This window comes from Convolutriloba macropyga, chromosome 4, assembly GCF_964194025.1.
Source record: "Convolutriloba macropyga chromosome 4, txConMacr16.3, whole genome shotgun sequence".
Taxonomy (NCBI): Eukaryota; Metazoa; Xenacoelomorpha; order Acoela; family Convolutidae; genus Convolutriloba; species Convolutriloba macropyga.
In genome coordinates this window covers 73,711,976-73,728,187 of record NC_134471.1, presented here as the reverse complement: position 1 = coordinate 73,728,187, position 16,212 = coordinate 73,711,976, and positions in this window count along the sequence as shown.

Below are 16,212 nucleotides of genomic sequence, written 5' to 3'. Positions count from 1 at the left end.
TTTGGTCTCAACTCGTCGTTTCCTCCGGTTATATTTCATGGAAGTTCCGATTCAGAGAAAGCCTTGGGATTCAATAAAATCTTTGCTACTGTCCTTCATGACAGTAGTTCGTATACTGTTCCTGGTCAATTGAAAGAATCTTACTTCAAAATTGCCCAACCTTGATTTTTATTTTTGCGATGTTTTCCTCTTGGAGTTGTGTGAACATTCTAGTGCTGCTGGTGCTGGTGAATTAGCTTTATTCTTCCTTCACTAATGTGCGAAGATTCTGTGTGCGCCAGTTTTTGAGCTATGCTTCTGGATTGTCAAAACCCATTATTGGCTTTATCTTTGGAATATAACACGCGTTACATCTTTACTTAAATCTAGACCTCATGATGATATTGCTATCTACCGTGCCACTAGCATCCTCCCCAAATATTCCTTGTTACTTGAAAAAATAAATTGAAAGAAACTGAGATACCAGTGTTGTATATTGTCAGGAAGCTTTTATCTCGCTAAAAGCAGAAGGATGAGAAAGTGTTGAAAAAGTACCGCGAGCTTAACTGGGATCAATTTCTCGAATGACCTGAAATTTTTCAACAACTCCTCAATCTCCCTCGTGCAAGAAGACATCAACTCCATATTTAATTGGTGTAATTAAAGTGGTCTGCATTTCCACCAATCAAAAATTACAGCTAATAGTTTCGGCGGGCATGATGAGGCTGCTTAGTTTCCTCTAGGGTTTTACTACGTACATTTCAAAAAACGAAACGGAAATTTGGGTTTTATTGTGTCTAGTACGCTATTCTGAAAAGCTCTCCTATATTCAAAGTTTCTAAAATGAAATAGAATTTGTAGTTTCCTGAAGCAAATTATCGTTTTTTCATTGTCGAGTCAGGGAAAACTTTTGCTCTATAGATCTCTTATCCTGCCTCTTTTGTTATACGGTGATCCTGTTTGGTCTCCATCCTAAACTGTGCTACACCAAATTGAACGTTTTGAGTATACTGCCGTTCGTTGGATGATACGCTGCTCATCATATGTGGTAGGCCTAAATCCTTACAGCTATTTCTTGTGCATTACAGCTTAATGAGAGATGACTTTCATTTGCTATGGAAGCTTTACAACGCAGCCGTTAACATACAGTGTAATTTTCATTTAGCATCTTTGCCAACACGATAGTCATCGAATTGACCATTTTGCATCCCTACAGCACGCAAGGTCTCTTCAGAAGACAGACAGTATTTTTCATCCGAGCAATTTGAGCTGAAAACGAGCTCATGAGATTGAAAATCGTTTCATTTGAATTGCCATTGAAAACTCTGAAAAAATTCACTCATCATTTACCGGATATTCAGAACATCAAATTAATATGATATCAAATAATCGTGTTCACTATTAATCAAGAATTATTGTAGATTTTGTCGTGAATAAGTCCTACATGTGTGTTCTCTTAAACCTTATTTGAACACGAATTATTTTTTTCACTACTACTACTACTACTACTACTACTACTACTACTACTACTACTACTACTACTACTACTACTATTAATACTACCACCACCACTACTACTACTACTACTACTACTACTACTACTACTACTACTACTACTACTACTACTACTACTACTACTACTACTACTACTACTACTTATACTACTTCTATTAATACTACCACCACCACTACTACTACTACTACTACTACTACTACTACTACTACTACTACTACTACTACTACTTAGACGTTTGACGCCGCTGCTAGGATTTGGTCGGTAGTCGACGATCCTCGCGGGTAAAATTTATAGTTAGACCATCCATGCTAAAAAACAACGGAGATGCATAAGTGAACCGAACCGGAAGTTCGCATGACAGTCTTGGTCTCTAACGATCAGAAAAATTTTTCTGAATACACACAGTTTCGGAAATCCGGTCTAGTGTAGCAGAACCCTAAGTAGTCGGGCATTTTCTGTTTTCGACGTTTCATACCGTGAAAATAATTTTTTTTTGAAAAGTAGGTTCTGAGTCGGTATTGGGTGTTGGGAAACCATTTTTTGTCAGTGTGTTGTACTCCTTGTCTAGTATATCATCTGTTTTTGCGTTTTTAGATCAATCGTACTGGGAATTCAGGATTTGCAGGGTTTTGCCCATTAGCAGCAGGCTCCTCTCTCTTTGGGCAACCTTTAGTGTTTCCGTCTGTGCAATACATATTTCATATTTCAGAGTTGATTTGATGGATGATACAGTTTGTACCTTCACGCCGGAACCCCCCGCGCATAAAATTGTTTTGAAAAGCCATGATTATATTGCTTCAAGTTCCCAAGTTGCTGGCCCAAGCACGTCAGCTCCCACTACTAAACGAAAGAGGTCCGAACTAGCAACACCAACTCCCAAGAAGAAGACGAGGAATTGTGGAAATCAGGAGAATGATAAGGACAGCCAGCTAGACTCTCAAATAAGTGTACACCGTACCCCGTATGGCCGCTTGCAATACAGTAAGTTTTTATTTAGTGAGATCAGACTTCGTTGCTATATATATATATACGGTATCCATTCTGAGTTTTTTTTCAGCCGACCCGATATCACAGGCTTCTGATCTTGACGAGATCCAACATTTGGATAGTCCCCGAGTGCTTCGTGTGACAAAGAAGTCCCGCTGTTATGTGTGCGGAAGAAAATTGGCCGAAATGGCACAGCACTACCAGAAACCCACTACCACTACACTGAAATATACTTTTCAGTATTTGGCAAATGTTTCAGATTCCCCTGATCGTTTATTGAATTTTGAGTTGCTCTCCGATAGGATTGAGCAAGTTAACAGCACTTTGGAGGTGAAAGGAATCCTCTACTACCACAATCAGAGCTTCTACGATCTCATTTTTAGCCAACAGCGAAGTTATCGTGGACGCTTGTCTTTGCTTCGTGCAAGCCCTTTTGGCTTGTATTTTTGCCACCCATTTGTCCATCTTGAACTGTGTAAGAAAAGTAGAGTCGATGGCATCTACGAAAGTCGCTGTGCTACAAGTGGTTAGAAGGAGGGAAACACAGTGAAAAAGTGAGACGAGACGCCGCTGCTAAATTCACAGATATCATCACCACAGTGGCGAGAGGGGAACACTGCTGCAAAAAAAAGCATTGCAGATTGTCCATATACAATGTATTTGCTGTTCCTAGTGCATTTTGGAAGTTTAAAAACATAAAAACGCTAAAATTTGAAGAATTTTGTACATTTTCTCAACTTAAAAATTTGTACTTAAATCTTTGAAAAAAATCACTTTTTTCAACTTTCAGACCTCTTCCATGGCAGGAAAAGGTTGGTGTTAGTCCCCTGAGAGAAGCTAGAACAATTTTAGTACCAAAGTTTATGACCAAAACAACTAGTTGAGGCTGGAAAATAAGCATTTATCAGCGCGGTCTGCTCTCACTAGTACCAGAACTCCCAGATCAGTACTTTTTCTCAGATAGTGTTGCTAGTGTTGTTTTTTCAACCTAATCTCATACAGTAGTCACATACGAGTCTTTTTGGATAAATTGCATGATACAGGAACCCTTTGATAGGTAATGATGAGCGAATTAGAGTTCACCGGCCATTACTTTTTTTGACTACTAACTCAGGCCACCCCCCCCCCCCACAGTGCCTAAAACAAAACCAATCGAAGTTTTCAATAGCGCCCTAGATCCTTCACTAGCAACCACGTTGATTAAGCCATATCAGTTAACTCCAAGAAAACGGGTTTAAAAATCTCCTGTCATTGCAGGTTTAATTAGGCATAAGCGCTACAGCTATTCTTGCTTCCACAGCTCTGTCCTATTGTTTCCAATGTGCCTAAATAGGCGTATGGAGTCGAAAAAATACCCTAGTTACTGTTAGCAGTCTCAAATTTCCCCTTTTTTGGGGAAAAAGGCTCAGGAACGATTTAGCAACAAAAATTTAGCACGGACCCCGCTGCTAGCCTACCTTGATTTTTAAATGAGTCAGGAAAAGGATAGAAAAGGATCAAAGGGAGACGTTAATTCAAATGTTGGGGCTACATCTTGTTTTCTATTGAGATCAGAATTAGAGAACAATATTTAAAGTGGATAAGTGCAAGAAGGGGGGTGACTACCCAGTAGTGGCTATCAGTAGGCTACGTGATCAATTTTTTGATGAATTTTTGTGTCAGGTGTCACTGTTATTAGTGAGCACAGATTTCACTCAGAGGCTTGTAGAAACTTTTTATTCTTTCTTGCAGTGTCCATACAGGTAGGTTGTACCTCTAGACAGTGAAAAACATGTTGTGAATCAACAACATGTTGAAAATGAGAGAAGTTTTTATCTTCAATATTAGCAGTAGGCTCCTCTCTCTTTCCACAACCACCGCTATGTAGGTACCACAAATAATGATTTTAGATACCTAATTCCTATACTAGGATGTCTTTTTAGGCCAAAACAATGATATTGGTGCAAAAAAAAGTCATCCAAAATGTAAATTGGGAATCTCACACACGTATAAGCACTAGCAGCGTGGTGTGCTCACCAACCTACTACTAAAAAGTTAGCCCATCTTTATAGCTTGAAATTTGAAAAAGCCGAAAACACAAATTGTAGTGGTGCTAGAGAGCTTTCAGAAAAACTTTAGATCACTTTCAAGAGCCTTAGGAATGTGCAGAAATCAGCCTATAAAAAAATATTATCACTCACGTCTGTGCTAAAAAGGGGTGTAGCAGCTAGGTCTGATCACCCACGATATTAGGGTCCACTACTAGGCCGGTAGTGGGCATTTTTCCGTCCGGCAAGTTAAATGTTAAGGTCTTATCTAATAGTAGCGATGTCGAGCTACCCTCCCAGCCAGGTTTCCGCTGTCTAGGGCCCCTAGTCTAGGCTCTGCACATAGGACGTAGTTGATCACACTGAGGAGCGGCGTCTGGGACAGCCGCTGATACGGACCCCCGCTGCTCCAAATAGCACGAAGGTCCCGCGCTCATACTACTACTACTACTACTACTACTACTACTACTACTACTACTACTACTACTACTACTACTACTACTACTATTACTACTACTATTACTACTACTACTACTACTACTACTACTACTACTACTACTACTACTACTACTACTACTACTACTACTGCTACTACTACTACTACTACTGCTACTACTACTACTACTACTATTATTATTACTACTACTACTACTACTACTACTACTACTACTACTGCTGCTGCTGTTGTTTACTGTTACAACTACTACTAATATTACTACTACTACTACTACTACTACTACTACTACTACTACTACTACTACTACTATTATTATTATTATTGCTACTATTACTACTACTACTACTAACTACTACTACTACTACTACTACTACTACTACTACTACTACTACTACTACTACTACTACTACTACTACTACTACTACTACTACTACTTATACTACTTCTATTAATACTACCACCACCACTACTACTACTACTACTACTACTACTACTACTACTACTACTACTACTACTACTACTACTACTACTACTACTACTACTACTACTACTACTACTACTACTACTACTACTACTACTACTACTTATACTACTTCTATTAATACTACCACCACCACTACTACTACTACTACTACTACTACTACTACTACTACTACTACTACTACTACTACTTAGACGTTTGACGCCGCTGCTAGGATTTGGTCGGTAGTCGACGATCCTCGCGGGTAAAATTTATAGTTAGACCATCCATGCTAAAAAACAACGGAGATGCATAAGTGAACCGAACCGGAAGTTCGCATGACAGTCTTGGTCTCTAACGATCAGAAAAATTTTTCTGAATACACACAGTTTCGGAAATCCGGTCTAGTGTAGCAGAACCCTAAGTAGTCGGGCATTTTCTGTTTTCGACGTTTCATACCGTGAAAATAATTTTTTTTTGAAAAGTAGGTTCTGAGTCGGTATTGGGTGTTGGGAAACCATTTTTTGTCAGTGTGTTGTACTCCTTGTCTAGTATATCATCTGTTTTTGCGTTTTTAGATCAATCGTACTGGGAATTCAGGATTTGCAGGGTTTTGCCCATTAGCAGCAGGCTCCTCTCTCTTTGGGCAACCTTTAGTGTTTCCGTCTGTGCAATACATATTTCATATTTCAGAGTTGATTTGATGGATGATACAGTTTGTACCTTCACGCCGGAACCCCCCGCGCATAAAATTGTTTTGAAAAGCCATGATTATATTGCTTCAAGTTCCCAAGTTGCTGGCCCAAGCACGTCAGCTCCCACTACTAAACGAAAGAGGTCCGAACTAGCAACACCAACTCCCAAGAAGAAGACGAGGAATTGTGGAAATCAGGAGAATGATAAGGACAGCCAGCTAGACTCTCAAATAAGTGTACACCGTACCCCGTATGGCCGCTTGCAATACAGTAAGTTTTTATTTAGTGAGATCAGACTTCGTTGCTATATATATATATACGGTATCCATTCTGAGTTTTTTTTCAGCCGACCCGATATCACAGGCTTCTGATCTTGACGAGATCCAACATTTGGATAGTCCCCGAGTGCTTCGTGTGACAAAGAAGTCCCGCTGTTATGTGTGCGGAAGAAAATTGGCCGAAATGGCACAGCACTACCAGAAACCCACTACCACTACACTGAAATATACTTTTCAGTATTTGGCAAATGTTTCAGATTCCCCTGATCGTTTATTGAATTTTGAGTTGCTCTCCGATAGGATTGAGCAAGTTAACAGCACTTTGGAGGTGAAAGGAATCCTCTACTACCACAATCAGAGCTTCTACGATCTCATTTTTAGCCAACAGCGAAGTTATCGTGGACGCTTGTCTTTGCTTCGTGCAAGCCCTTTTGGCTTGTATTTTTGCCACCCATTTGTCCATCTTGAACTGTGTAAGAAAAGTAGAGTCGATGGCATCTACGAAAGTCGCTGTGCTACAAGTGGTTAGAAGGAGGGAAACACAGTGAAAAAGTGAGACGAGACGCCGCTGCTAAATTCACAGATATCATCACCACAGTGGCGAGAGGGGAACACTGCTGCAAAAAAAAGCATTGCAGATTGTCCATATACAATGTATTTGCTGTTCCTAGTGCATTTTGGAAGTTTAAAAACATAAAAACGCTAAAATTTGAAGAATTTTGTACATTTTCTCAACTTAAAAATTTGTACTTAAATCTTTGAAAAAAATCACTTTTTTCAACTTTCAGACCTCTTCCATGGCAGGAAAAGGTTGGTGTTAGTCCCCTGAGAGAAGCTAGAACAATTTTAGTACCAAAGTTTATGACCAAAACAACTAGTTGAGGCTGGAAAATAAGCATTTATCAGCGCGGTCTGCTCTCACTAGTACCAGAACTCCCAGATCAGTACTTTTTCTCAGATAGTGTTGCTAGTGTTGTTTTTTCAACCTAATCTCATACAGTAGTCACATACGAGTCTTTTTGGATAAATTGCATGATACAGGAACCCTTTGATAGGTAATGATGAGCGAATTAGAGTTCACCGGCCATTACTTTTTTTGACTACTAACTCAGGCCACCCCCCCCCCACAGTGCCTAAAACAAAACCAATCGAAGTTTTCAATAGCGCCCTAGATCCTTCACTAGCAACCACTTTGATTAAGCCATATCAGTTAACTCCAAGAAAACGGGTTTAAAAATCTCCTGTCATTGCAGGTTTAATTAGGCATAAGCGCTACAGCTATTCTTGCTTCCACAGCTCTGTCCTATTGTTTCCAATGTGCCTAAATAGGCGTATGGAGTCGAAAAAATACCCTAGTTACTGTTAGCAGTCTCAAATTTCCCCTTTTTTGGGGAAAAAGGCTCAGGAACGATTTAGCAACAAAAATTTAGCACGGACCCCGCTGCTAGCCTACCTTGATTTTTAAATGAGTCAGGAAAAGGATAGAAAAGGATCAAAGGGAGACGTTAATTCAAATGTTGGGGCTACATCTTGTTTTCTATTGAGATCAGAATTAGAGAACAATATTTAAAGTGGATAAGTGCAAGAAGGGGGGTGACTACCCAGTAGTGGCTATCAGTAGGCTACGTGATCAATTTTTTGATGAATTTTTGTGTCAGGTGTCACTGTTATTAGTGAGCACAGATTTCACTCAGAGGCTTGTAGAAACTTTTTATTCTTTCTTGCAGTGTCCATACAGGTAGGTTGTACCTCTAGACAGTGAAAAACATGTTGTGAATCAACAACATGTTGAAAATGAGAGAAGTTTTTATCTTCAATATTAGCAGTAGGCTCCTCTCTCTTTCCACAACCACCGCTATGTAGGTACCACAAATAATGATTTTAGATACCTAATTCCTATACTAGGATGTCTTTTTAGGCCAAAACAATGATATTGGTGCAAAAAAAAGTCATCCAAAATGTAAATTGGGAATCTCACACACGTATAAGCACTAGCAGCGTGGTGTGCTCACCAACCTACTACTAAAAAGTTAGCCCATCTTTATAGCTTGAAATTTGAAAAAGCCGAAAACACAAATTGTAGTGGTGCTAGAGAGCTTTCAGAAAAACTTTAGATCACTTTCAAGAGCCTTAGGAATGTGCAGAAATCAGCCTATAAAAAAATATTATCACTCACGTCTGTGCTAAAAAGGGGTGTAGCAGCTAGGTCTGATCACCCACGATATTAGGGTCCACTACTAGGCCGGTAGTGGGCATTTTTCCGTCCGGCAAGTTAAATGTTAAGGTCTTATCTAATAGTAGCGATGTCGAGCTACCCTCCCAGCCAGGTTTCCGCTGTCTAGGGCCCCTAGTCTAGGCTCTGCACATAGGACGTAGTTGATCACACTGAGGAGCGGCGTCTGGGACAGCCGCTGATACGGACCCCCGCTGCTCCAAATAGCACGAAGGTCCCGCGCTCATACTACTACTACTACTACTACTACTACTACTACTACTACTACTACTACTACTACTACTACTACTACTACTATTACTACTACTATTACTACTACTACTACTACTACTACTACTACTACTACTACTACTACTACTACTACTACTACTACTGCTACTACTACTACTACTACTGCTACTACTACTACTACTACTATTATTATTACTACTACTACTACTACTACTACTACTACTACTACTACTGCTGCTGCTGTTGTTTACTGTTACAACTACTACTAATATTACTACTACTACTACTACTACTACTACTACTACTACTACTACTACTACTACTATTATTATTATTATTGCTACTATTACTACTACTACTACTAACTACTACTACTACTACTACTACTACTACTACTACTACTACTACTACTACTACTACTACTACTACTACTACTACTACTACTACTACTACTACTACTGTTTCAACACTTTAATTCCAAATATGAAATAAAGGCACGGTTGGCAACAAATACAAACAAAACAAGAAGAGTTATTTGTTTGGTTATTCTGTGAAGTGCTGTACGACGAAATTGTTGAAGGCATTCTTTGACCCGGTTGCTGCTTTCTCCTGCAATCTGGTGAACGATACTTTGTTTCGTACACAGTCTCCTTCGATTTGACTCATCCACGTTTTCCGTTGCCCCCCAGGAGTGCGTCTAGCATGGACGTATTGATCGGGCGGGTCCCAATCGAAAGCACTGCGGGCTAATCTTCCTGGTTCCATTCTCTGGATGTGTCCGTACCATTTTATCCGTTTGAGCATGATCATCGTGGATAGTTGGGGCATTCGTGATCTTGACATAATTTCTTCGTTCGTTGCTTTCTCCAGATATGACACACGTAGAATTCTCCGAAGACAACCACAGTGGAAACTCTCAAGTTTTCTCTCCATTAATTTCGAAAGAGTCCAAGTCTCTGAGCTGTACAGCACGGCTGATAAAACGAGTGCTTTGTACAAATTGCACTTGAGGTGCACGCTGAGCTGCTTGCTCTTCCAGAGATTTTGGAAGTGAGCAAACCGTTGTCTACCTTCTGCAAGTTTGCAATTGACTTCCTGCAGGTCTCCATGCTTGAGGCTGACATATGATCCGAGATACTTGAACGCTTCTATGTTTTCAAACTCGTTTCCGAGAACATCTTGTACTTTGCAGGAAAACACGCGTGTGGCAACTGCTTTAGGTTTGCCACAGTATCTCGATTGGTGAACTTTTCGGCCATTGACTGTTTTGAACTTTCTTTCACACTTGTCACAGGTAAGGCTCGCCTCTAGTTGCTCAAACTTTGACTTGTCGACGACATTTTTTGACAAACCGGCTTTGCAGAATCTTGTTTGGTGCACTTTGCGTCCGGTAACTGTACTGAATTGCCGCTGACAATTCTGACATCTTAAAGACTCTTGGTCAGCCACCACTGACCGACTCTCATTTTCTAGCGACTCTGAATCTGCTACCGCAGATTGTTGTTGTGAAGCTACCAACGCTGGCTTAGCCACCGCTAAGCTTTTCAATCTTAGCTTCCGGCCATCTTGTGTTTCGAACCAGCCCGCTTTCTTTTTCGTTCCCAGCAGCACCTCCGTGCTGATGGTTAGTCGTGACTGGCTAGATGTTTCTGCCAGGAGTCCTAGTTTGCCTTTATGTGTTCCAGTGAGTATCTCCACGTTCTGTTGGATACTAGGCACTGCAACAACATTTGGGCTGTCGCATTTTACGCCCATATTCTTTGTTTTGGCCACATTAATCTTCAGACCAGCGGAATCCGCAAGGGCCTCGATTCGATGTAGGTTTTCTTGCACCTCACTGTCTGAGACCCCCACGAGAGCAACATCATCAGCAAAATCTAAGTCAGCCACCAATCTCCCAATGTCTAATCCTCCATGCACCGAGTTAGCCAAAATGTAGTTGATGACAAGGCCGAATAGGATTGGGGACCACACATCACCCTGCCTAACGCCCGTTCTGACATCAAATAAGCGTCCTTTCTCACCTTCGGCTTTGACTCGACATTTGAATCCATCTACTACTACTACTACTACTACTACTACTACTACTACTACTACTACTACTACTACTACTACTACTACTACTACTACTACTACTACTACTACTACTACTACTACTACTACTAATACTACTACTACTACTACTACTACTACTACTACTACTACTACTACTACTACTACTACTACTACCACCACTACTACTACTACTACTACTACTATTACTACTACTATTACTACTACTACTACTACTACTACTACTACTACTGTAGCAGAGAGCAATTTGGGTAAGGGTGGCCGCGGTTTCTGGAAAAAGTCCGAGCCGCCTCAATTTTGATGTTTAAACTCAAATCAACCCCAAGATTGATAATTATGAGCTATAGTTGACGATTACCGAAACGGCCTTAAAAACAAACCAGTAGTGCTCGTGCTATAGCCTTCCAAAAAATTTAATTGTTTTTTTCTTTTCTAGCGTTTTTCTCCTTTTTTAACAGTAAAAGACCATTAAAATTGAACGTTATTTGATAGATTTTTATCTCTATTTTCTGAAACATGTATTTTTAAAAATTTCTGTTAAGTATTCTTTGAGATATTGAGCTATAGGAGTAGGGTGAATTTTTTGGCCGAACAGTAAGGAAAATTTAACAGGCAGTTTCTCTACGAAAAACTACTTTTTTTCAAAAACTTTTTTTGTTCCTGTCTTGTATGACTACTTTCTGTCATTTTTTTTCTTATAAATGTTTGACGTAGCTTTTTCAGATACGGTGAAAATTTCGGCATATGAAATCGGTTTGACTTAGTCGAGTGCGTTTGGACATCCTCAGATCCGAAATGAGGTGATTTTTGATAAATGACCACAGAGTTCTGAAATTTGGCATGCAAGTTCGGAATAGTACAACAACCCACCTCCCAAAAAACTGGAGCTTTTTATGTAGTGAAGAAGTAGAAAAAACATCTTGAAAAAAACGGCCTTCAAATATGGGTAACAGTTTTTGGATAATTTTTGGCCCAATTCTGATATTTTTTAATTGATTGCAGATTTTTGCCTCAAATTTAACTTTTTGGAAGCGCAAAGATGAAAAGTAGGAGGTGACATGCTGGCCATGTGCAAAAAAAGTTAAAAAATATGTTTTCCTGCTGTAAAAATTTTAGATGAAAATTAAAAAAAAAGGTTTTTCATAAAAAACTGTGGCCATTTCGATCTGGATTGTGCTAGTGTTGGAAAACTAACTATTCCATAAACTAAAAATGCTGCGTTTCAAATCTCATATGAAAAAAGACAAATTCAGGCAAAAAAAGTTGTTCAAAAACAACCCCAAATTCTAAAAAAACACAAGATATTTTTTTCTATGTGTTGTCGGGAAATCTTTGATTTCGACCGTTTCCTTATCCAATGAATGATTTTTTGAAAAGCAAATCTAGTGATCTCTAAATGATCAGTATGAAAATTGGTTCAGAAATCAATATATCAATAATTTTTCTACTCAAATTTTTTTTGTGCACGAAAGTGCAAAATGGGTAACGGTGAGAATTTTGAAGTCAAATGAGCAAGGGTTACAGAAATGTCCACAAAAAAAAACAATATAATGATCCAAAAACGCCTATTCTAAAATGCTGAGGACTTTTAATTGTTATCTGAGAGATATTTAAGTTATGACATGCATCAAAACAACGCTTCTGAAGCATAAAAAACAGCTATCACCAAAATTTGAGGTCAGTTGGACGAAAATGAGAAAAAAATTTTTGAAAAATTTGATAGCAGAAAGAAGTTTTTCCAATTGTCTAAATGAAACAAACCAAATAATATTTTGGTGTCTCTGTGTGCAGGTTGCAAAACCTATTGAAAAAACCTTTTAAAGCACGTTTCTCTGATAATCAATTTTTTTTAAAAATGGGTACCTTGTTCGAGATGTTCGTTTGGCCGTTTCAAAAAAGTTTTTCCCTAAAGAAGAATGAACTACAATCGTACTTTTGTTTGGAACTAGTTTATTTTTGAAAAGACCTGTCCATATTGGCCAAAACTAAACTCGATAAAAAATTTAAAAAAAACAGAAAAAACCTAATGCGTCAGAAAACAATTCGACGGCAGCAAAAGTAAATAACGAAAAAAGTTATAGTGTTTTCATTTTTCTGATCAACGAAATCTTTTAAGTTTCACTCAAACTCTTTCGGGGCATCGAGAAACCATTTTTTGAATAAAAACAAACCAAAATCAGCAAGAAAATTGCCAAAATCTGCACAGTGGTTAAAACAACATATACAAAATTGAACCACACTTGAGGCTGTTTAACTTTGTTTTTGTTAAAACTCAACGCACTATTCTGTTTCTCAGGATTTTTAAAAAACAATTTTTGATCAATTCCTTTTTCTAATTATTTTTGAGACAAAAAAGTGCTTTTTTCAATTTTGGTCAAAAAGTGGAATATGGGTAATGGTGAGGTTTTCGAACTCAAATGCGCCAGGGTTACAAGAATGTCTACAAAAAAGACCAATTAATGATCCAAAAACGCCAATTCTAAAACGCTGAGGTCTTTCAATTGTTATCTGAGAGGAAGTTAAGTTATGGAATGCATCAAAACAACGCTTCTGAAGCAAAAAAAACGGCTATTACCAAAATTTGAGGTCAGTTGGACAAAAATGAGAAAAAAATTTTGAAAAATTTGATAGCAGAAAGAAGTTTTTCCAATTGTCTAAATGAAACAAACCAAATAATATTTTGGTGTCTCTGTGTGCAGGTTGCAAAACCTATTGAAAAAACCTTTTAAAGCACGTTTCTCTGATAATCAATTTTTTTAAAAATGGGTACCTTGTTCGAGATGTTCGTTTGGCCATTTCAAAAAAGTTTTTCCCTAAAGAAGAATGAACTACAATCGTACTATTCTTTGGAACTAGTTTATTTTTGAAAAGACCTCTCCATATTGGCCAAAACTAAACTCGATAAAAAAATGTAAAAAAAAACAGAAAAAACCTAATGCGTCACAAAACAATTCGACGACAGCAAAAGTAAATAACGAAAAAAGTTATAGTGTTTTCATTTTTCTGATCAACGAAATCTTTTAAGTTTCACTCAAACTCTTTCGGGGCATCGAGAAACCATTTTTTGAATAAAAACAAACCAAAATCAGCAAGAAAATTGCCAAAATCTGCACAGTGGTTAAAACAACATATACAAAATTGAACCACACTTGAGGCTGTTTAACTTTGTTTTTGTTAAAACTCAACGCACTATTCTGTTTCTCAGGATTTTTAAAAAACAATTTTGGATCAATTCCTTCCTCTAATTATTTTTGAGACAAAAAAAGTGCTTTTTTCAATTTTGGTCAAAAAGTGGAATATGGGTAATGGTGAGGTTTTTGAACTCAAATGCGCCAGGGTTACAAAAATGTCTACAAAAAAGACCAATTAATGATCCAAAAACGCCAATTCTAAAACGCTGAGGTCTTTCAATTGTTATCTGAGAGGAAGTTAAGTTATGGAATGCATCAAAACAACGCTTCTGAAGCAAAAAAAACGGCTATTACCAAAATTTGAGGTCAGTTGGACGAAAATGAGAAAAAACTATTTGAAAAATTTGATAGCAGAAAGAAGTTTTTCCAATTGTCTAAATGAAATAAACAAAATAATATTTTGGTGTCTCTGTGTGCAGGTTGCAACACCTATTGAAAAAACCTTTTAAAGCACGTTTCTCTGATAATCAATTTTTTTTAAAATGGGTCCCTTGTTCGAGATGTTCATTTGGCCATTTCAAAAAAGTTTTTCCCTAAAGAAGAATGAACTACAATCGTACTATTCTTTGGAACTAGATTATTTTTGAAAAGACCTCTCCATATCGGCCAAAACTAAACTCGATAAAAAATTTAAAAAAAACAGAAAAAACCTAATGCGTCAGAAAACAATTCTACGACAGCAAAAGTAAAAAACGAAAAAAGTTTTAGTGTTTTCATTTTTCTGATCAACGAAATCTTATAAGTTTTAATGAAACTCTTTCGGGGCATCGAGAAACCATTTTTCGAATAAAAACAATCCAAAATCGGCAACAAAATTGCCAAAATCTGCACAGTGGTTAAAACAACATATACAAAATTGAACCACACTTGAGGCTGTTTAACTTTGTTTTTGTTAAAACTCAACGCACTATTCTGTTTCTCAGGATTTTTAAAAAACAATTTTGGATCAATTCCTTCCTCTAATTATTTTTGAGACAAAAAAAGTGCTTTTTTCAATTTTGGTCAAAAAGTGGAATATGGGTAATGGTGAGGTTTTTGAACTCAAATGCGCCAGGGTTACAAAAATGTCTACAAAAAAGACCATTTAATGATTCAAAAACGCCAATTCTAAAACGCTGAGGTCTTTCAATTGTTATCTGAGAGGAAGTTAAGTTATGAAATGCATCAAAACAACGCTTCTGAAGCAAAAAAACGGCTATTACCAAAATTTGAGGTCAGTTGAACGAAAATTAGAAAAAACTATTTGAAAAAATTGATAGCAGAAAGAAGTTTTTCCAATTGTCTAAATGAAAAAAACAAAATAATATTTTAGTGTCACTGTGTGCAGCTGGCAAAATCTATTGCAAAAGACTTTTAAAGCACGTTTCTCTGATAGTCAATTTTTTTTTAAAATGGGTAACTTGTTCGAGATGTTCGTTTGGCCATTTCAAAAAAGTTTTTCCCTAAAGAAGAATGAACTACAATCGTACTATTCCTTGGAACTAGTTTTTTTTTGAAGAATCCTCTCCATATTGGCCACAACTAAACTCGATAAAAAATTTAAAAAAAAACAGAAAAAACATAATGCATCAGAAAACAATTCTACGACAGCAAAAGTAAAAAACGAAAAAAGTTATAGTGTTTTCATTTTTCTGATCAACAAAATCTTTTAAATTTTACTCAAACTCTTTCGGGGTATCGAGAAACCATTTTTCGAATAAAAACAAACCAAAATCGGCAAGAAAATTGCCAAAATCTGCACAGTTGTTAATACAATATATACAAAATTGAACAACACTTGAATCTGTTTAACTTTGTTTTTGTTAAAATTCAACGCCCTATTCTGTTTCTCAGGATTTTTAAAAAACAATTATGGATCAAATACTTCCTCTAATTACTTTTGAGACATAAAAAGTACATTTTTCAATTTTGGTCGGAAAGTGGAATATGGGTAATGGTGAGGTTTTTGAACTCAAATGCGCCAGGGTTACAGATATGTCTACGAAAAAGACAAATTAATGACCCACAAAATGTCAAGTTTAAAACGCTGAGGTTCCCCAATTGTTATTTGAGAGGTAGTGATGTTGTGGAACGGATCAAAACAAC